The sequence below is a fragment of the Leptidea sinapis genome, chromosome 32 (assembly GCF_905404315.1).
Source record: "Leptidea sinapis chromosome 32, ilLepSina1.1, whole genome shotgun sequence".
NCBI classification, from domain to species: Eukaryota; Metazoa; Arthropoda; class Insecta; order Lepidoptera; family Pieridae; genus Leptidea; species Leptidea sinapis.
In genome coordinates, this window is record NC_066296.1 from 8,584,066 (window position 1) to 8,607,429 (window position 23,364).

At 34.5% G+C, this 23,364-nt stretch overlaps 1 protein-coding gene across 1 annotated transcript in view; it reads right to left on the reverse strand.

Annotated features, from left to right (window-relative positions):
* Nucleotides 1–3,543: 3,543 nt before the first annotated feature.
* The window catches only part of LOC126974376 (delta-1-pyrroline-5-carboxylate synthase), a 649,376-nt gene continuing 629,555 nt past the window's right edge, over nt 3,544–23,364 (reverse strand). The window contains exon 11 of the transcript XR_007731514.1: nt 3,544–3,564. The gene's annotated coding sequence lies outside the window, so the exon portion shown is untranslated. The remainder of the gene's footprint in view (nt 3,565–23,364) is intronic.

The following is a 23,364-nucleotide window of genomic DNA, read 5'->3' on the forward strand; positions in this document are numbered from 1 at the left end:
ACCTCTCAGTCATATTACCACGTATATATTACCTCCGGGCCAATTATGGAACCCCACAGCCAGCTAATATATTCCTGACGTCATTAAAATCAAATTTAGCGTATTAAAATTTACACCGTTCGCCTACCAGCTGTCTTCGTTTACGTCTGATGTAATTTATTGTACTTGACATTAATAAAAATTAACAGATATACCGAAGAATATACAGAATTGCTGGAAGATTAAGATTAACAATAATATACAGAATGAGTTTGACTATCACTATAACAAATAGCGAACGAACGAACAAGAATAAACGCTATGTAGCGAAAGAGACAGAGATGTCACAGAACAGTTTACCTGTGGGGCGTTTGCTATTATTTGTTGCATGTGGGCAAGCCAATATTTATAATAAAAAAAGCGGCGAAGTGCGAATCAGATCCGCCCATGAAGGGTTCCGTAGCAGCAAGTAACATTGAACGAAAGTTAAATTGCGGTTTTCGATTTATAACGTATTAAAAACAAGCTATTTACTAGATCTCGTTCAGACCAATTTCCGGTGGAAGTTTGTATGGTAATGTACCACATATATAATTTTTTAGTTTCCATTCTCTTATTTTAGGGGACACACACACATACTTTTCCATTTTGGAAGTGTCTCTCGAGCAAACCATTCAGTTTGGAAAAAACTGCTATTAGAAACCTCAATATTATTTTTGAAGCCCATCCAAAGGTAGCCCACGTATAAGTTAGATGAAAAAAAAATTGAGTTTTAGTTCTAAGTATGGGGTATATAAACATCAAAATTTATTGTATTTTTTTCTATTTTAACCGACTTCAAAAAGAGGAGGAGGTTCTCTATTCGTCGTAATTTTTTTTATGATTGTCATCTCAAAACTTTCGACTGGGTGAAGCGATTTTGATAATTCTTTATTTAAAAGCTGGTGCTTCCCGTGTGGGCCCATTGCCATTGCTCCAGATCTGATAATGGCATCCATGAGAAAACCATAAAACTCTTAAATTTGCTATATATATGTACAGCAAAGTGGATGATAAATTTACGAATAACTCAATATCGCGCCAACCGATTTCGATGATTCTTTTTTTATTTTTATTAAATTGCAAAAGCGGCGGAAGGACACCGTTTCCAAAAATAACAATAAACGTAACTAGAATTATTACATTAATTAATTAGATTGTATTAAAATACGCAATTATGTTTATACTTTTTACTGCATATTATGTCTATTGTTTTGGAATAGTATTTTTGAAGTCGGTTGTTTTTTTGTTAAAATCTTGGACCCGTAGCTGAGAAAAAAATGCGATAATTTTTACCAACTTTTCTTGCCTGCCTCACTATTGTTGGCCTGTTCACATTTTCAAACACCCATTGACAAGATTGCTGTTTTTTTTCTGGTTCGAAACAATAATTCCACGTTTTGTCTCCTGTGACAATGTCATAAACAGCATCAGAATGTCAGTGGTCGTACTTCATTAGCATCTGTGAGCACGATTCCACGCGAGCCCGCTTCTGCTCCTCTGTTAGTTCATGAGGGATCCAACGACAACGTTTCCGGACTTTCAATTCTTCGTGTAAAATTTTATGAATTTGGCTCATAACAATCCTCAGTCCTCGAATTGTCTCATATGTAATCCGCGGGTTTTCTTCAATTAGCCGCTTAACAGTAGCCACATTATTTTCGTTGACGGCAGTTGAAGGCCGCCCTTCACAAAATTAATCATGTAAAGAAACCCGACCTCTCTCAAATTCAGCAAACCATCGCCTCACGGTGCTACAGCAAGGTGCAAGACGAGCGGCACAGTCTTGCGGAGAGAGAGAACTTTTAAAATCATAAAAAATTATCGCTATAAAATCTTTTTAACTTAATTCCATTCGTTGCGTACGTAGAACTTTGATGTGTGTTAAAAACAATTGTTTTTTTTTTATTACTAAGAAGGTTGCAACGTTTCAAAAAATATAACATTCGAAATTCAAATAGTTCCGATTAGCTAGAAGTGATGAACCTCCTGAAATCCCCCGCCCCACCTCTTCATCTTCGTTTTCACTCCTTTTGTAAATATTTTATGTAAATATATTAAACAAAATAATCTTTAGTTATAACTAACACAATAAATGTTTTATATAAGTAATATTATCAGTGTTTGTCAATTATAATCTAACTGCATGTATATTTGTTTCAGGTATAATAAGACAATAAATCTGTTTTTAATTCTGGGCACCGGTCATTACTATAATCACTTGTAAATTCGTTAACACCGATCAAATGACACACTCTAAGCTTGGTGGTCTACTGAAACGTGACATTGGCGAGTTGTGGTGCCCCTTCCACAGAAGCCACTTGAAAGAATAGAATAGAATAGAAGTGAAGAAGTGTAAAACTTTTAGTGTGCCCCATGTACGTCAAAATTAGTTCTCTGGACGCTCGCGAGTAGCGCTTCAAATAGGCACAAAAATTTGATGTCAAACATATGGAACAGTCTGTCCAGTGGTATTTATACAGGTCAGTGGTGACGAGTTAAATGGCTCTCAAACTCTTTGACGATTTGTTAATAATATACCAATAAAAACTTCATTTAATAAGGATTAATTCTATTAAATAATTGTATTATGAAAATAAAATATTGTAAAATTAGTTCATAATAATATTTCACCTTCTTTTCTTTTCTTAAAAAGCCGTTAATTATAAATTTTAATATATATATTATATGCTTAATTATATGTAAGTATAAATGATATTCTATCTAATAAGTTTCAGAGGATTGATAGTATAACAAATTAATTGATAAACGGTCTAACTAACTAAGCATAACAAAAAAGGGATCCTTGTTTCCGAAACCGAGTTGTCCCTTCCGGGTCAAGATAAATGGTTTCCATCAGCATTTTGGTTACAATTGCTAACTCTTTACAATGACCTCACAAAGTTTTGCTACAAAATGACAGAATTCGCCTCAATTAGTAAAATATATTAAGCCCTTAAGCTCTGTCAAGAGTTTGAATAACATTTAAAATTCTCTCAGATTTTTGTAAAAGAATTTTATAGTGAACTGGATTTGTATATATTACATTATATACATCAATAACAAAATCAAGCTACAGAGGTATTGTGAATATTGATCTTTAAAAATGTGCACTCGTAAGCATCTATTAAATTTATCCACACATCTTTTATATACAGGATTATAAATGAGATTGAACATCTTTTTTTTAAGTACTTTTTTGAGATTCCGTTTTTGACTTTTTCTGAAAACAGCTTAAATATAATTATTTCTGCCGTGAAGCAGTAATGTTAACATCTTATGTCTCAAGGTGACGAGCGCTGTTCTAGTGCCGCTCAGAATTTTTGGGTTTTTCAAGAATTCTGAGTGGAACTGCATTGTAGTGGGCAGGGTGTATCAATTACCATCAGCTGAAGGTCCTGTTCGTCTCGTCCCTTATTTTAAATAAAAAACCTCCTAACGAGAATATATATATATATATATATATATATATATATATATATATATATATATATATATATATATATATATATATAAATTAATTGCTGTTCGTTAGTCTCGCTAAAACTCGAGAACGGTTGGACCGATTTGGCTAATTTTGGTCTTGAATTATTTGTGAGAGTCCAGAGAAAGGTTTAAAAGGTGAATAAATATGATAATGCTCGGAATTAAATAAATAAAACAATTTTATTTTTCCTTTAACGTGTCCCCCGTCGTTCAGAAATCAAATTGAAAGAATAGTTCAAAATGAATAACTAATTAGTATTTTTATACATAATATCTTTCTGACTTTCTCAGGAGGTAAAAAATAAACTTAATTTTAGCTAACTATTATAGATTAACTACAGTTGTTACTTTTTTCTTCTGATAGATAGTATCACATTATTTTATGTAGATTGATAAATCTTAAGTTTTGTCAGAAATTTAATTTCTATATTGATATTGAAGTTTCTTTTAGTGGTAAACGCGCAAACTTGAGTCTTCTGCGGGTGAAATTGGGCAAAAGAGAGAGGGCAAGAGATGACTCGATAGAAGACTTATTCAAAATCGTTTAATATTTTCAAGTTTAAGGCAGGACAACGTCTGTCGGGTTCGCTAGTAATATATAAATTACCAATAATCCCATATAAAATAAAATTTAAACTCAACAACGAATATCTCTAACTACATTTAAAACGACAAAAAACTAAAGTTATTCAGATGTATTGTGTTTGCTCTTTTCCCGAGATGTCTTTTCATGCCTCCCGGAGGGTTTCATTTTATGAGACTGCTTGCGAACTTTCACAGAGCAGTCGGTTTTATTTTCAACAATTGTCGTTAAGGCCTGGTAAGTAATGAGTTTTGAATTTAGAACTTACGTTTCTTTGATTTTTTGTGTCAAAAGTTTTAATGTATGAAAGATTTTTCTAAATTGTGTGTACAATGTTGTGAAGCGGGTTTAGAGTTGCGCTAGTTACGAAATAAAAATATAGTTCTGTTAATAAAACTGTGCTCTTAATAGTATTTTCATTATTATAACACTAGAAATAAGGGATTGCTTGTAGCTAATTCTAGTAGGCTTCATAAGATACATAATAGCTTTAAGGGTAGATGTATACACTTTTATACTAAGCCACTGTTCAGGCAATAACTAGAAATAAATTTAAATGATTTATTATTAAATGGCTCTGTCGTAAATCCTATTACTACACAGCTGAATATTTAAGTAATCCGTCGGCCTGGGACTAGATTATGCTTATTTTATAGCAATAGCATTGACAGTACAATGTTATATATTTAAAAAACACACTAATGTTTACACATAACTGCTTCACGGCAGAAATAGGCGCCGTTGTGGTACCCATAATCAAGCCTGTGCAAAGGAGCCCCACTGGTAAGATCACGTGACCATACGCTGGTTTGTACCCATTTTGAATGAATAAAATATGTATATTTTGTATATAATGTTTATTTAGTATCTAGGAAAGTTTACTGTTTACTGGGCGGCCAGGCTTAGAACATAATAATATAATAGGCGGTCATTGTCATCGTCTGTGACAGATCAGTTTGCGTCTCAATAAAATATTTTTAAAATGCGGCCAGGTTGTCAATACGATAATATATATTTCAAGTCTATGTAGTATAATATATAAAACTCGATTTTCATTGTCATTATTTTGTCTGCATGCAAGTATTGTTGCCTCGCTTTCTCAGTGAAATAACCCGAACGTTAAAAAGGTAAAATATCAAAGGTAAAATAAAACGTTTATGTATATGTTTTAATGTTTCGTAAAAGTAATCCTAAAATAAACTTGTGTTCCCTTCCAAAATTGTTTTTTTAGTCTCAAAAAGGGGCCCTCATACATGTCGCTCGTGACACATGATCATATAAGAAATTATCAAAGCTCTTGAAATTATTTAATATATCAAAAGTTGTATTCAGTTTTGACTGAATTTGAGTTTCGTGCAAGAGTTTGGCGAGTCAACATCTCCTGAGGATGCCTCGTGTAGAGGCGAAACACGTGTCCGATTTCCGCAAAATAACGCCTACTTCATTAAATTTTCAAAAATTATATTTGTATTAATATTAATTATAAAATATCAGGACGAGCGAGCCTTGCTCGGATTTTTAAGAAAGTAATCAAACTTGACCAAAATTAAAAAACTAATACGCCATTTGCCGGATCACCAAATGTCCCATCTGAGCTATTACAGTCTTGTATATAGTGGCGAAATTTAACTTTGTATTCTAATGTTATTGTAGGTGTTTCTTATTAAAACATGGATAAAACTACAATTTTTTTAAATTTAAACCTAGCTAGATCGAGATGTCACCCCCGAAATCCCCAGTATACTAAATTTTATGAAAATCATTGGAGGCGTTTCCGAAATTCAGATTATATATGTATATACATAAGAGTTGCTCGTTTAAAGATATAAGATATGTTTTCAAACAACAGATGACTATGCCAGTGAAGTTAGGCTGCCAAATGTTTATAAAGTTGTAATTTGTCAGACTATATAATTACGTGGCCTTATAATTATCAAAGCAGGGACTCGGATCAATATACACAGGATCAAATAACGCGAAAATTATGCATTGGACGGCGCGGCTTGCAGCCGGCGGACTCATTTTCAACCCATTACACCACGTCGCTTCAGGGGCTCAACTAGACAGAGGGGTGGGCAAAGCGATAATTCTATTACATGCAGAATTATTAACAGGTCATTTTATGGATAACTTGCTGTTACCTGCGACTTCGTCTGTATTTAACAAAGTAGCTATATTAGTTTTAATCCTGCCATATGCATTTACAAAACAATCATCGCTAAGTCAGCGTTTGTAAAAATGGTTTTCGTTTGACGGTTTTTTCTCCTACTTAGCGAATCTGAATGCCACGAAAAAGTCTTTTGATTTTTGGGGATGATAACACTCACAAATAATTTGGTTTTCTATTGGTCATAGAATTTTCAAAAAATTTTCAGTAGATTACCTCCTAGAAACCTCATAAATTTTACCTCTAGTGTAAACTATTCGTGACTAACATCCATCTTTTAGAAACAAACATATACATTCCATATGCAACTGTTTGCACCTATCGGAATTCAAACACTCGTCTGTATCGATCGTCGAAAAAAAACAAGTATATGAATATAGATTTTTCTTACTTCAGTGGCGTATCTAGGACAATATGAAAACGGCGCTTGCTTTACGAATGCCATGACCTTATTATTGTAATAGATATTTAATCTCGCTTAATTATCCAAAAAGTTGAACATAAACAGAGTTTATACGCAGTATTCTACTTAATTGATACAAGACCTGTGTTAACAAAATAATTTCATCATTCCCTTTCATATAATATACATTTGGACCTGCTAGAAATGTTAAAAGAAGAGAGTTTTAAATTTTAGGTAAAACTTACTTACGTAAAAGAGTGTTAGCTTAGCATAATTTTCTATTTCATTTTTATAGTCATTTAACACCTGAAGTTATGATGAGTTTAGGCTAAGACAGGCCAATTCAAAAGTATAGCAGGCTCTATAGATCTCAGCCTTTCAGTTGACTTTCTATTCAAAAGCATAACGGCCTTACAATTAATAAAATTGGCATAAAATTATAACTAAGCATAAACCAAGACTATGTAAAATGTTTATAAATAGACATTTTGCTTACGAATGGTTTGTTCGGACGTATAACGTATCCCGCTTTTATTTGCAAGTGAGGTCATTAGGAAAACTTCAGAATTATCATTGTATTGACAGTGTTGTCAACGATAATGTAAATATTTTACATTTTCTTTGTTTATCATCAGTTATAACTTTATACCAAGTTTATTTGTAAGGCTGTAAAAGTATTATTAATTTAGTTAATTACATTTTCCTTGAAAATATATTTTATACGAGTATTAACACAGCTATGTGAATTTCCAATAATTCACGCCTAGCTATTCTTGGAAGTGTGTTGTTTCTTTCGCTATTATTTATTTATTTATTTTATTATTTATTTATTGCTCAAAAAAGTGTATAAAGGCAATGTACGGGATACGTGTGGAGCAATCGTGTTGATCAACACATTTAAAAAAAAAACTAGGATTGTTACCTTTGTCATCGCTTTATATTTTCGAGATATGTATGTTTAAAAAAAAATTAAATCCGCGGGTCTGACGTGATCCACAAAGACTCGTTCTACAAGATGTTCCAAAAATTACAAAATATAATAAAAGTTGTGTATGTAATTGTGTTTGTGTTTATAATAAGATACCGAGTAGCATTAAAAATTAAAAATTCTAGATTATTTAAGAATAAAATATATAGTTGGCTAAATGCTTATAAGTCTTATTTTGTTAAGGAATTCATGGTTATGAAATTCTGATATTAATTGTACTAGGTTAAATATTTGCTGCTAGGAATAGTGCTAGCAAAACATAAGATAAGCTCAATATTATAATATTTTAACACGATTGTATACTATATTTCTTGCAAATAAATATATTATTATAATTATATTAGTTAAGGTAGCGAATGATGGGTGTGCCAGATGAATGAGTTTTAATTCTGAATGATAGCATATTAAATTAACAGAAATGAAAGTTTTCCGTAGCATGTGTGCTGTTTATTTGAAAGACTCATTAATAAATAATGACGTTACAGAGCAATGGAGAGTAAAAGAAGAGGTGTGGACAACTAGTAGTAAGTGGTTATGGCAAACTATAGATGCAGATAGTTCCTGTAGAAATAGAGAGATGTCTATGGGTATAGACAACAGACGCATTCGAATCTGATTGCCTAACGCCAATTGACTCTCGCGCCGGTTAATAACCAATTGTCACCGAGCACCGGTAGAGTTCGCACTCATTAATATTTCAACAGTGGTCAACGACTTATTCTCATCGCATAAAAGTACTTGGTGTAACGCAATTCATTCACAAAACGCCGAGCGAGCATAGTAGCAAACTTTAGCACCAGGAGTTCCTAGAGGATTAGCGGGGGCCTCCAGCTGCAGACCATCTCTTCCTTGAACCTCATGTATGTCTTTCTATTGTTTCGCCGTAACTTATTCATTTTTAACATCATATGTTTTTCTACGCACGCACACGCGGCTACACAGTAAGAAAATATTGGGATGGCTTGGTCATGTAGAATGGAAACGTTGGAAAGTTCGACTTTGATGTTTTTTTATTAAAATAAGGGACGAGACGAGCAGTTGTTGGAAACTGATACGCCTTGCCCATTAAAATGCACTTCCACTCAGGATTCTCAAAAAACCCGCAAATTCTGAGCGGCTCTACAATTACGCTCGTCATCTTGAGACATAAGATGTTAAGTCTCATTTGCCCAGTAATTTCACTAGCTACGGAGCCCCGAACTGAAATGCAGTAATGTTTACACATTACTGTTTCACAGTACACAATGTTTACACATTACTGTTTCACGGTAGAAATAGGCGCCGTTGTGGTACCCATAAACTAGCCGGCATCCTGTGCTAAGGAGCCTCCCACTGGTACATTCCACGATTAGATATAGATATATAAAAGGGGCCAGATCTAGAATATTCAGATGTGTAAATAGGTTAGAGCCATAAAGAAGCTTGCAAGACAGAATAACACCTTTTGTGGAGATACAAGATGGAAAGGAAAGTGACTCTATTGTCACTGTAAACATTTTTGATTGACCAGTCAGCCACGCTTGGAATTACTTGACTTACTTGACCTAACTTCCTGTATAGGTGGGGCAGAGGGCATCCACAGTGCATCTCCATCACGATCGGTACTGAGCATCTCTCTTAATTTCACTCCAGGTCTTTCTGATGTCTTTCGCTTCGTCAATGACAGTCCGGCACCAAGTTTGCCTTGGAAGGCTACGTTTGCATTTTCGTCGATTGTTCCAGTCTAGGGCTTGCCTCGGTATATACTGGGATCCCACCGGAGTGTGTGGTCTTTCCAGCTCCATTTGCGGCGTTTTATCTGTTGGTCGATCGGGACTTCATGACAGTGGTGTCAAAGATAATCGTTGGAAATTTTGTCGGGCCAGTAAATACCGATGATATTTCGAAAGCATCGGTTAACAAAAACCTGAAGTTGTGAGATGGGCTTGGTGACCTTCTACGTCTCACACCCATATATCAATACGGTCTTCACGTTGGACCGGAATATTTTGAGCTTAACTCTTCGTGTCAGTATCCGTGATTGCCATACGGATCGGAGCCGTGCGAAGGATGCTCGTGCTCCTTAGTATTTAGAATATTGAACTAGCACACATTGAACAATTAATTGATCACGAATTTATCGGGCTGTAAGGTTCTTCTATGTGCTAGTATATTGAAAGTCTATGGTCAGGATCGTGTCAAATGGAAGTAACCTCAGCCTGAATATTTGGGAGACAATCGTGATTGTCTCCCAAATATGCAGGAGATCTTTATGTATGTGTGTATTCAAATAAATATAATAATAATATTGACACACTCTTGCACAATTTATTTTGCTCCCAAACTATGCATAACATAACATACATAAATACAAATAAACATCCATGACTCGGAAACAAACCTTCATATTCATCATATAAATGATTACACCTCTCAGCTCTCTAAGCTCAGTAGGCAGGGTCACTAACCACTGGGCTATAGGGGTCGTCAATGAAATGATCGAGGATATAGCAAATTATGACACATTATAACAATGTTAATACCTTAGCTAGGGTTAAAGACTCCTTCATAAGTCTTGGAATTCAATTATACAATTAAAATTCCTGACAATATATACTAGGACTCAATGAGCCAGCCATCGTTCTTATACATTTTTTGTAGCTTTTTTAGTATCAAAAACAACCGTACTTCAAAAAAAATTTTCTATTTCCCACTCATTTGGCTGAGAATATCGATTTCCATCGCCAGTACTAACTATACCCCATGTAAACTTGTAACTCAATAACAGTTCTCCCCTATCTCTAGGGGTTGTTATAAAAACTGACTCCGCGAATGATTTATATAGAGTTTGGTAAAGCTCTCAATTCTAATAGAGGACAATTGATTTGTTTGATTTACTTGATTTACGATAGATAATCGAATATAACATTTTTATAAAGGTTTTTAATTTAATACACTTACACAAAATTATCAGCAACTCAATTTATTTAATTCCATGTCAACCTGCTTTCGTCATAATGTCATTGACTCCCTGCGTAAGGGAGCAAATTTGTAGAAATTACTATTATTTTTGTTACACTACTTTAAACGATCTGTATGTCTCTAAATCTTTTGTACATGCCAGTTATTGGTATTTTTGCTATGTTTCTTTTAGTTTTAAGTCTCCTTGTTGATATTTTTACATTTGTGCATGAATATTGTTGGCTTGGCAAATAAAGTAAATAAATAAATGAAGTCTTCAAATTTTGATATTGCATTATATCAAAAATATTACCAATTTTTTTATCAAATATTATTCGACATTGTAATATTATCCATACACATAATTATTAACATAAATTTCTATGTGTAATAAAAAAATAGCCTTAAATACGAGTAGTATATTTAATTCTTTAGTGAGACTTATCTTATGAAATGCTCACATAATGCCTTTATTTACTTACGGTATGTGTGGATTGATGCATCTACTATACTCAATAACTCTTGTGTTTATAAGTATTAATTTACTTTTTTTTTTCTTTTTTTTTGACATTTGAGTATTTTTGTTACGTCACTTTGCATATATTGTAATTGAAATGATTTGTAAAACAACTAAAATGTAAATCTTGACTTAAAAGAGTGGCAATGAGTTTCTTGCTACTTCTTCTCATTAGCTCAACCCTTTACGAAGTAGCGGTAAATTCAAGAATAAACAATATTTTTATATTTTTTTTTTGACATTCATAAGTGTCATTTCTGTGACCTACATGAATAAAGTGTTTTTGAATTTGAATTTGAATTTATCCTTGAATATAAATCTGTAATTTGGTTTCCATACTCAAAAAATATATAATTTTAATTGAATTAGTTCAGAAAAAAAAACAGTGTCTTCACTTAATAATAATAATAATAATAAACTTTATTACACTAAAACGGAGGTACACAGCACTTAAATATATATGTACTACGTCTTAAAAATTAACTTATCTTAAATAAAATGCAGTGTTGAATTGAAACTCTGATACCCATGATAAGATCTAACCTGTGTTATGGGTACCAGTGTTCGCGTAAATCAATTTATATTGGTTTAAGATAATAATAACATTAAAAATGAAGGAGCACGCATACATCTAAGGTAATTAACAATATTTTACAATAATTCATAATATATGTAGAATATTCCTACGTTGTAAACAGTATGTACTCATTAGTACTTTTTAGTTTTATATATTACATATCTTGAGGAGATCTTCAGTTTCTGTGTATGTTTTTGATAGGAGCCATTTATTAACAACGGAATTACAGGAAAATTTTGCAAGAGGATATATGTGACATTTTTGATTTATTTTATTATAGAGATGACTTGCGAATACTTGATGATGTCGACTGGTTAGAGAAGATCTAAAATTTGGAACTGGACAAAGTCTTTGCGATTTTATTCTTTTACTTTCATTTTTATCACTCTCATGAGTGTGGTGTGTTTTTTTTATTAAGGAATGAAGTATAAAGAGCTGTCGAACGGTCAGAACTCCAGATTCTTTGTAAAGCAAGCGCGTAGAGTATCTAAAAGGTTTAAACGTCATTACCTAAATCACAGCTCTTTTTGCCCGTTCTAGTTCCAGAAATCTTGTCTTTGCGGCACCTCCCCATATTGAAATGCAATAGCTGATGCTGAACTGGCACAGATCAAAGTAAATAAATTTTAGCGTATCACTATCAGCGGATGATCTTATCATTTTCAATATGTATATTAATTTTCGTATACGCGAGGTGAGTTTTTCCAGGGGAAATTTCCAGTTTAATTGGTTATCAATATAGACTCCAAAATATTTGATATTATTAGACCTAGATAAAGTTGGACAATCACACAAAGAAGCTGAGAAACAATTTGTGCAGGAGTGAGCCTTAAACGGGAAGATTTATGGAGATGTTTGACCCGGACATGTTATTGAAAAGGTTAAGTAAGTTGTCTTTGTAAGGTTAAGGGCCAGGAGATTATTAGAAAGCCAGTCAAGTACGTTTCCGAGGGCTTGTTCCGCTAGGCCAGTCACGTCCATGGACTAGGAGGGCTGTATCATCTGCATAGGTGATGATCGAGCATTTAGGAAGAGAAATATTGCAGAGGGCATTTATATATATGAGGAAATGGGTGGGGCCTAAGATAGACCCCTGGGGAACACCAAAACTTCACCACTCACAAATGAGTCAAGTTTTACGCACTGGGTTCTATCAGAGTATCTCTTTGAAAATATCTAGGGCGTGAACACGTATCCCCATTCTTTTCAATTTATTTAGCAGATGCGGAACTGAAACTGTGTCGAATGCCTTGGAAATATCTAAGAAAATTCCTATGCATTTGTTATGTGTGTCGAGTTTGTTAACAACATAGTCGACAAGAAATGACACTGCGTCCTCAGTTGATTTTCTCCTTCTGAATCCAAATTTGCTTGGGGCTAGAATGTTATAAATCTCTAGGAAGGAAAGTAAGCGATAGTTGAGTATTTTCTCTAACACTATAGTTGACAGCACAGATATTGGCCTATAGCTACTATATTTTCTTTGCTTTCACTTTTTAAATACTTTTGGAAATTGACTACTCATAATATAGTTTTTACATTTTACGTATTTTGATAATAATTGGTACCAGTATGCTACTGCATTGTTGCAGTAATTTACCGGTTATATCGATAAAAGCTATCATATTTATAATAACAAAAAAAGGCTAAAATATAAACTAGAAATTGATTCCCTGGAAGTGCGTAGAAAGTCAGCCTGGTTGACTTATCTTTACAAACTCATAAACAACCTTATAGACTACCCAGATATTCTCCAAAATATTGACTTAATTGTTGAAAAAGAAAACGGGAAGAAGTATCCCCAATATTTAGTAAATCTTATAGAAATAACTACGGTTTAAACTCTCCCACTCAACCCATGTGTGTAAACTATAATCTTAATATTCATAAATCCAGTGTCCTGATGTTTGTTTCCAGTAAACTCCTAAACTAATGAACGGATTTTAATGGGGATTACTTCATGGAGAACAGTTTAGTCCAACTTGAGAGAAAGGATAGTTTTTATTTCGATTTGGGACTCATAATTATTTTTATTTCCAAAATTTGTTTTGTATGCACATATTTTTTGTGAGAGAATTTATTGACGCACGGTTTGACAGTTCTGCTGTGAAACAATTTCATTACACCATAAACAATTTCAATACACATGGAGCATAAGTTACCAAATAATTCTTGATGTTATGAAAAATTATTGACAAATACATAAAAAACAGTATTTCATTTATTATGTACAGAAAAATGTCCGACGGGTGAGCTAGTAAAATATATAAATTATGTCATAATACTGATATTTTTAAAATCATAGATAATACTAGTTAAAAATATTAAATATAGATTAGTAAATAAATAATTAATAGTTATCTATGCTTACCTTTAATTAAGACACATAAATAGTAAAACTTATGATTGTATATCTCATTGGTAAATGTTCAATTATGTATCTAGTTGGTAAGCATACATAAATATAATAATTTCTAGAGAAGTTTCATTTCGCCTTCTTGTAAACCTTAATTTCAATTTGTACATAAGAACCGCCGATATAATATAATCGCGACAATTCAAACACAATAATTCGGTCACAATCGGATACGATTCATGAAATTAGAGCATAAAATGAATAGACATTATTCAAATGGTATTTCTGGTATGCGAATTACCGAATGATTTGTGAGCATAGATAATATGATACATGTAAATGAAACCAACAGAGAGGTTAAAATTGAATACCAATTGTTCCAGCTGAATGAATGATATTTTCACAATTTGGTTAAAACTAGGTCATATAAGCAACGGGAGTAAGAAGTATGACGAGTAAAATTTATGTTGTTATATAAGTGACACTTCTAACGTGACTTCCAACAAGGTTGCGTTATAGTTATTTATTTAACTGTTGATAATTAGGAATTAAAACACTCATGTGATACATGTCACTTTATCTACACCCAGAATTTGAATCCTCTAAAAGATTCTGAAACAGTTAGCTTATTGCCAACATTAAAACAGCCAGTCCTAGTAGTAACCTAATATCATCCATTACTGATTATATTCAAATAAACTAAGTATAAATGAATGAATTATTTATTTTAGTACTAATTTACATTTTGTATAGTGCAATTATTAAAATTCACTTGACTATTATGCTCTTTTACAGGGTTTAAAATATTTGGCGGTGTGCTGTCAACACTTGAATCGCTCATTTTTTGTAAACAAAACAATAAAAATATCGAAGAAAAATGGCGGGGATTCGAATAACCTACTTTTTTTACGGCACGCGATTTTTTGGTAGTGTGGAACGCGTGTAAACAAAAATATTCTGTTTTTGAAACTCATACGGATACCACGCATCGAGAAATAAGAATGTGGCTGTCTGTTGAAACTCTTTGCACATGAAGGGATCGAAAAAATAGCCAAGGAGTGTTGTTATGAAATTTAGTACCACATTTCAACACTCTTTTGGATGATGTAATGGTTATTAGGACATTGAGTGTTTTAATGTTGGCAATAAGCTAACTGTTTTAGAATATTTAATAGAGGATTTAAAGCATGGGTGTAGATAAAACATTTAACGCTACCATGGAGGGGGTATGAAAGCACTGTTGCGTTAAACGTTCAACGCTTATTATTATTACTAGTTGCTAGCCTAATTATAAAAAATATATAATAAGAATCCTAACAATATGGAAACAAATACTTAATATATTATAATATAGATATTGGCTCTGCGCAATCTACCTCGAAATACGATGATCGCAAGTAGTACTTATTAATTCACCATTATTTTATTTATTGAAGTGAAAACATCTTCAGCATCAAGTAAAATTTGAAAACAAAATTTTATGAACAATGCGGGACCTCTGGAGTTCCGTGTCAGTGCTCTGCCAACTGAGCTAACCGTTCGAGTGACGTATCGTCATAAAACCTGAGAGTTGAACAAATACGTCACTCGAACGTTTAGCTTATTTGTGCATTAATTAAATTAAAAACAAAACAAATTCTTTAGCATCGTTATGATTTGAAAGTGGATGAAACGAAAAAGCGACAGTAAGAAGAGCAGACCCATAAATTCATAATATTTAACATGGGATATAATGAGATAGGAAGCATTATACAGTGTCTTGGTACCAGGCGGTCATAGTTGAAGAACAGATTGTCTTATGTATGACGAGAGTATACCTTAACATATTCTGACGCCATGCGCACGACGTATTACTACATAGACACCAGGAGAACATATATAATGTATTAGTGGTGATAGTAATGTCATTTGTAGCGGTTGAAATCGTGTGGCATCCTAGCAACACAGCGGGCCTACTATGAACCCTTATTGCGATTCAATTGACAACCTAAAATGAACCGCTTTGCTATTTCGTACCACAACGTCATTAGAGCTATCCAATTCAGATTGATGTCGAATCAAGCCAGAAATTGAATCGCAAACTGTTTTAGTTCGTTCATTCATTCGTACCATGAGGTAACATTTCAATCTAAACTGGAAAGCTAATGTGTCGGAGTGAGCGATTCAAAAAAAGTTGCCATTTCTTAGCGGAAAGTGAATCTTCCTCGGCAACATCGGTCTGCATCGACAATCCAGCTAAGCAGGTCCATTTCGCGAAAGAAGTCAATCGTCGAACACACTCGGATGGGCAGCGTTCGGAAAGCTCCGTAAAATCTTCTCGTCCCAAATACAACAGTGTCTGAAGACGAAGGTTTTCGACCAGTGTGTGTTGCCAGTGATGACTTATGGTATGCAGACGTTCTCGCTAACCATGGGCCTGATGAGGAAGCTCATGGTCGCTCAGAGGGCAATGGAGAGGGCTATGCGATAGAGAGATCAAATGAGGAGATCCGTAGGTGAACTGAAGTCACCAACATAGCCCAAGTGATTGTGAAGAATTGAAGTGGCAGTAGGCAGGGCACATAGTTCTACGGACAGATGGTCGGTGAGGCAGTAAAATCCTCGAATGGCGACCACGTATAGGAAGAAGGAGTTATGGTAGGCTCCCATCAGATTGACCTACGATCTGGTCAAGATCGCCGGAAAACGTTAAGTGAGGGCAGCACAGGATCGTCCGTCATGGAGGTCTTTGGGTGAGGTCTTTGGCCAGCAGTGGACGTCTTGCGGCTGATGATGATGGTGGTTTGAAACTAGATTTACTGTAATGTATAGAGCGATTGTGGATGGAAGTATTGGTAAGTCAAACCAAAATTATGTTATTCATTTTATGTACAATAATCATTCATTTGGCTAAAGGTAAAATAAAAATGGCGTCTCTAATATAGCTGACTTTTCCCCGCCTGAACACACGTGGATCTTAGATCATTTATACGTCTAGATAGACTGTGGCAAATGTGAAAAGGTTGAAAAAAATTGTGGTTAACCTGTTAACCTCCATTTCCCACTTAACACTAACACAAAGTGACATACAAATCGCGATATTAAGACGTAGCTAGTCACGAACACTAAAGTAATAATCCTGAACTATTTTCGTCGGTTCTATAAGCATGAGGCTCTATCTAAACGAAGTCCTCCTTTTCTTTAAAAAAAATATCTCGATGTAAAAATTATATAAGGCTTGGGAAATAAATGGAAATAGTATTAGTTATTCTGTTCACTTCCAGCCAAATAATTAATAATTCTTTCATTTCCTGACCTTGGAGTTTTTTGGCAGCCTGTCAGAATAAGACAACGCCTTTCGTGTTCGGAAATTAAAGTAAAAGACCATTTATTGTATTTCTGCAGGTCATGACGTCTGACTATACTGAAACGTTACAAGGGGAGAATGATGCCAGCGATGAGTCGGCATTTCGTCAATTTGCTCAATTTTATTGTGCTAAGAAAAAGTCATGGATTAACACCTTTTGTTGCTTTCTGGATCTGGATGAAAAAGCCTTGCGCTGCGTAATACTTGTTGTCGATCGATTATTAGTAAGTTTCAGCAGTGGGAGGCTCCTTTGCACAGCATGCCGACCAGATTATGGGTACCACAACGGCGCCTATTTCTTCCATGACGCAGTAATGTGTAAGCATTGCTTTGTTTCGGTCCGAAGGGCGCCGTAGCTAGTGAAATTACTGGGCAAATGAGACTTGACATCTAATGTCTCACGTTAACGAGTGCAGTTGTAGAGCCGCTCAGAATTTTTTAGTAGTTCAAGAATCTTAAGCGGCACTGCATTGTAGTGGGCAAGGCGTATTAATTACCATCAACTGAACGTCCTGCGCGTCTTGACCCTTATTTTCATAACAAAAAAGGCTTTTTAAATCTCCTCTTACATAGTACTGTTAATTCACTGCATTTAGTTTAAGGTAATACCTACGTAAGTATTCATCCCTACACTGTGCTAATACTAAAGATATAAATTGTTGTTTTTTTTTTATGAAAATAAGAATAACCCTAAAAATTCTGAGCAGCACTACAACTGCGCTCGTCACCTTGAGACATAAGATGTCATAAGTCTCATTTGCGCAGTAATTTCACTAGCTACGGCGCCCTTCATACCGAAACACAGTAATGCTTACACATTACTGCTTCACAGCAGTAATGTGTAAGCATATTATAATATCTGTTTATTTATTAATAACTAGCTGACACGACAGACGCTGTTAGGTCAATTGAAAAAAAAAAAGATGTGCTTAAGTATTCGGGAATAATAAATATAGTCTAAAGCCATCGGGGATTAATGATTTTATAATATTAAGTAAAAAACTGTTTAAGGTCAATATCGTATTCGTGTTTATTTATGCAACTGTTGTCTGATAAGGGATATTTAAACACGAATATGGGTTTATACGATAATGGTATCACATGAGTATTTTATGACCTAATTGTCAACAGTTGCATACAAGACTTTATCTACACCCATAATATGAATCCTCTTTAAAAGATTCTCAAACAGTTAGCTTACTGCTAACATTAAAAAAGAAAGGCCTAGTAACCATAATATCATCCAAAGGAAAACGCATAATATAATGTTGTACTGGATCTCATTACAACACTCATTTGAATGATGCAATGGTTATTAGGACATTGGGTGTTTTAATGTTGGCAATAAGCTGTTTTAGATTCTTTAATAGAGGATTTAAGGTATGGCCTCCTCTGCTATTCAGAACTTGTCGGCAACGATTATTCATTGAATTAATGAAACTGCTTATGTCATCTTGCGGTATTCACTCCCAATGGAATTGTAGCAAACCTTTCAGCTGTTGGGTTGTTGTCACTCCGTCCAAGTCCTTCAAAACACGTCTCTGGAGCATGTTCCATGCGTGCTCGACGGGGTTGAGGTCTGGCGATTGTGCAGGACAGGGCAATACCCGGACGTTCTCCGTTGCCAAGTATTGACTGGTTCGCAGAGCTGTGTGTGAACGCGCATTGTCATGCATTACCGTAAAACGGAGCCAAAGGCTTGTGCTAATGGATGGACATAAGGTAAAATATCCTCAACGTAATTTTCAGCGTTCATGTTTCCATTTACAAAAACGAGCTCAGTTCGCCTGTTCTTCATAATACCCGCCCATACCATAACTATTGAGCCGCTGTATGGATGAACTTCCTGAATGCACCTGAGCCTTTCAGTATTTCCGGGCTGACGGTACACTCACACCCTTCTTGTATCAGGCCTAAACCTGAATCCCAACTCTTTATTATATCTCAATGAGTTTAGACAGCAATTTCGTTGAATGTTGATGGCTTATTTTTTTCCGACATTTCCAACAAATATCGTTAATGTATTCACAATATATACAAAAACTAAACAAATTATATACCAAAAACTTTCTAGAGAATTACGCTATCCATTGTTGAAAACAGCACGACAATCGGTGCAGCAGTTTTTAAGTTTTTCGCGTACAGAGAGACATACAGACGAGGCGGAGGACTTTGTTTTATAATATGTAGTGATAATATTGTAGTAATCCTTGTTCTGCATACTGTAACAAAGCGAGGATGTGACGTCATCGACGTCAGGTCTATAGATAATATATACGGGTACATTATGCTGCTGATACATTTTTCCCGAGTTCAATACGAATCGAGTAAGACATCGCTCATATTTTAGGAGCTTTATCAAATATTAACACGTTTTTGAACTTTTTCACAAGCCTATATAGAAATTATCCATTAAGTTACATATTTATCCGTTCACCAGTAGGAGGCTTCTTTGCACAGGATGCCGGCTAGATTATGGGTACCACAACGGCGCCTATTTCTGCCGTGAAACAGTAATGTGTAAGTATTTATTGTGTTTCAGTCTGAACGGCCACCGTACCTAGTGTAATTACTGGGCAAATAAGACTTAACATCTTATGTTTCAAGGTGACGAGCGAAATTGTAGTGCGACTCAGAATTTTGAGTTTTTCAAGAATCCTGAGTGCCGCTGCATTGTAACGGGTAATGCGTATCAGCTACCTTCAGTTGAACAACTTGATCGTCTCGTCCCTTATTTTCATAAAAAAATATACTTTCAACTGTATAACAAAAAAAACACAATTTCTTAAACGATTTTGCAAGAATCATGCTTCATATTATATTCATTACATAATCATTCCACCTAAATGGTAAAGAAAGGGCGCTGGAATATAATAATAAGGAATATAATAAATAGATGGTACAAGTTGAACGCGAAAAGTGGCCAAGTGGAAGTTGGACTCGCCCATGAAGGGTTCCGTAGCAGCATGGAACATAATATAAAAGTTCTTTAATAATAATAATAGTTGAGTTGATTGAATGAAAGGTAAATTGCGGTTTACGATTTATGACGTATTAAAAAAAACTACTTACTAGATCTCGTTCATACCAATTTTCGGTGGAAGTTTGCATGGTAATGTACATCATATATTTATTTTCTTATTTTAGAAGTAACAGGGGGGGGACACACATTTTACCACTTTGGAAGTGTCTCTCAGGTAATAAAAAATTATATTAGAAACCTGAATATCATTTTTGAAGACCTAGCCAGTTAGCTAGATACACGTATGGGTTTGATGAAGAAAAATTTTTGAGTTTCAGTTCTAAGTATGGGAAACCCCCAAAACTTATTGTTTTCTTTCTATTGCTGAGTGAAAATCTTAATGCGGTTTATAGAATACATCTTTTTACCAAGTTTCAACAGTATAGTTTTTATAGTTTTGGAAAAAGTGGCTGTGACATACGGACGGACAGATAGACAGACATGACGAATTTATAAGGGTTCCGTTTTTTGCCATTTGGCTACGGAAACCTAATTATAAATGCATCACATTCGTGTATAAATTTTTCCACGGAATGCTGCGTTAATTATGCCGGTCAGGACTCTTGAAAAACCCAAATATTCTAAATGGTACTACATTTACGCTCGTTTCCTTGAGACATAAGGTGTTCAGTCTCGTTTGCCCAGTAATTTCAGTAGCTACGGCACCCTTCAGACCGAAACACAATAATGTTTACACATTACTGCTTCACGGCAGAAATAAGCGCCGTTGTGGTACCCATAATCTAGCAGGCATCCTGTGCAGAGGAGCTTTAATGTAGGTTTTATCTACAAAAACTTTCTAGATAATAAAATAATTCAAAATTTTTTGAAATTAAGATATAACTATAACTGCTGTTCTAATATTATTCTACTTATAATTTTAAGAATTCTTCATTATTATAATATTAAATTAATTCACTTTGACATCTATGAACAAATGATTGAAGTTAAAAAGAAAATTCTAACACAGTAAAATTCCCCGAGAACTCGCGGGATCTACCGAGATGTCACGCTTACAAACGACCGGCGTAAATAAAACATTACTCCAAACAAAATGCAGTAGCTCCATTTTCTTTAATATTTATAAGCGCGCTGACAGACAGGCGAATAAAACGACGCTTTAATGTTTCAATCGTAAATCTCATTTTGGCATATTATAATTACTATCTATCGACCACTGACTTGTATAAATACCACTGGACATGCTGTTCCATATGTATGACAGCAAATTTTTGTGCGTATTTGAAGCGCCACTCGCGAGCTTCCAGAGAACTAATTTTGATGTATAATACAAATGGCTGCTAAGGAACGTACAATACTCTGAAGTATTTTTGCATTTTTGAATTTATATCGTTCGTTTTCCGTGTTAAGTATACTTCAAGAATCAGTGTAATAAAGCACATTGTTTTTTAAAGTGAAACTTTTATTACATCGTTTCAAACTTTTTCGTCTGTGTGTTGCATGTCGCGTGACGGTCGGGCGGCGCCTATAGTTCATATTGGATGCAATTCCGTTCGGGTGGAAGAGTAAGTTCAAATCCCACACAGTTGATAAAGGTTTTTTTATTTTATGAAAATGTAAAGCATAATATATAAATTTGTTTTTTTTTTCTATGCTGATTTATACCTATGTTATTTTGAGAAAAAAAGTTTCACTTGCATCGTGGTTTAATAAAACCACACAATTGCTTTTTTGTAAACAGTTTCTCACCATCTATTGATGTTTGCCAGTGGGAGGCTCCTTTGCACAGGAAGCCGTTTAGATTATGGGTACCACAACGGCGCCTATTTCTGCCGTGAAGCAGTAATGTTTACATATTACTGTGTTTCGGTCTGAAGGACGCCGTAGCTAGTGAAATTACAGAGCAAATGAGACTTAACATTTTATGTCTCAAGGTGACGAGCGCAATTGTAGAGCCGCTCAGAATTTTTGGGCTTTTCAAGAATTCTGAGCAGCGCTGTATTGTAGAGTAGGGTATATTAATTACCATCAGCTGAACGTACTGCTCTTGTCGTCCCTTATTATCATAAAAAAAGGTTGTCATCACTAGTTTTATTACCGCAGACTCTCGCTACAAAGCCAACAGCGCCAAAATGGTGATCATCAAACAGGCACAAAAACACTTTGACAGCCGCCAGTCCAGTGGTATACAGTAGAGTCTATAGACTTACAATACATTGGCGTAAAGACAAACAATGCGTGCGAGAGAGAAGAACACATGCGGCTGCTGTATCAAGCTAGAAAAGGTAAGCAAATCCAATGGTACTACCGATTTTGATTGACAAGTCGTAAAAAGCCAGACACGGTTGACATTTATAGTATTTTGGTTACTAAGACACTAGCTTATATAAACACTGACAAATCAAAATTAGTCACGCAATATGTATGGGCTGTCAGTTCGTCTATAAGCTAGTTAAGAACGCTGGGAGAGTTTCTTGCGCCGCTTCTTCTCTCTCAGAACGCCATTTATTTCCGAAGCGGTAGTAGTATTTAGTATATTAGAAAAGACATCAAAAAGAATTCTAAAGGAATCAATTTTGAGAAAATAAATGCTATATTCTGATCCCATGTATGTTATATTATGCATAAAAATCAATTTCAACGGATAAGCGAACCAAAGCTTACAATAATTGATATCACGAATTTTTTTCTTCATTTGGTATTTTTCTTTTTTAAGATTAACAAACTAGGAATTTTAATATAAGTCTCAAAATAACAAATGCAATCACCCTTAGAATTATTGATTTCCAAAAGTCTTGCGTTGATGCCTTTCTCATTTTATCACTTTTTTTTAATAATAATATAAAGTTATATTGACACACTTTTACACAAATTATCTTGCCCCAAACTAGACATAGCCTGTACTATGGGTACAAAACAACGATATATTTAATACAATATACTTACTTAAACATACAGAAATACATAAAGACATCCATGACTCGGAAACAAACATCCATA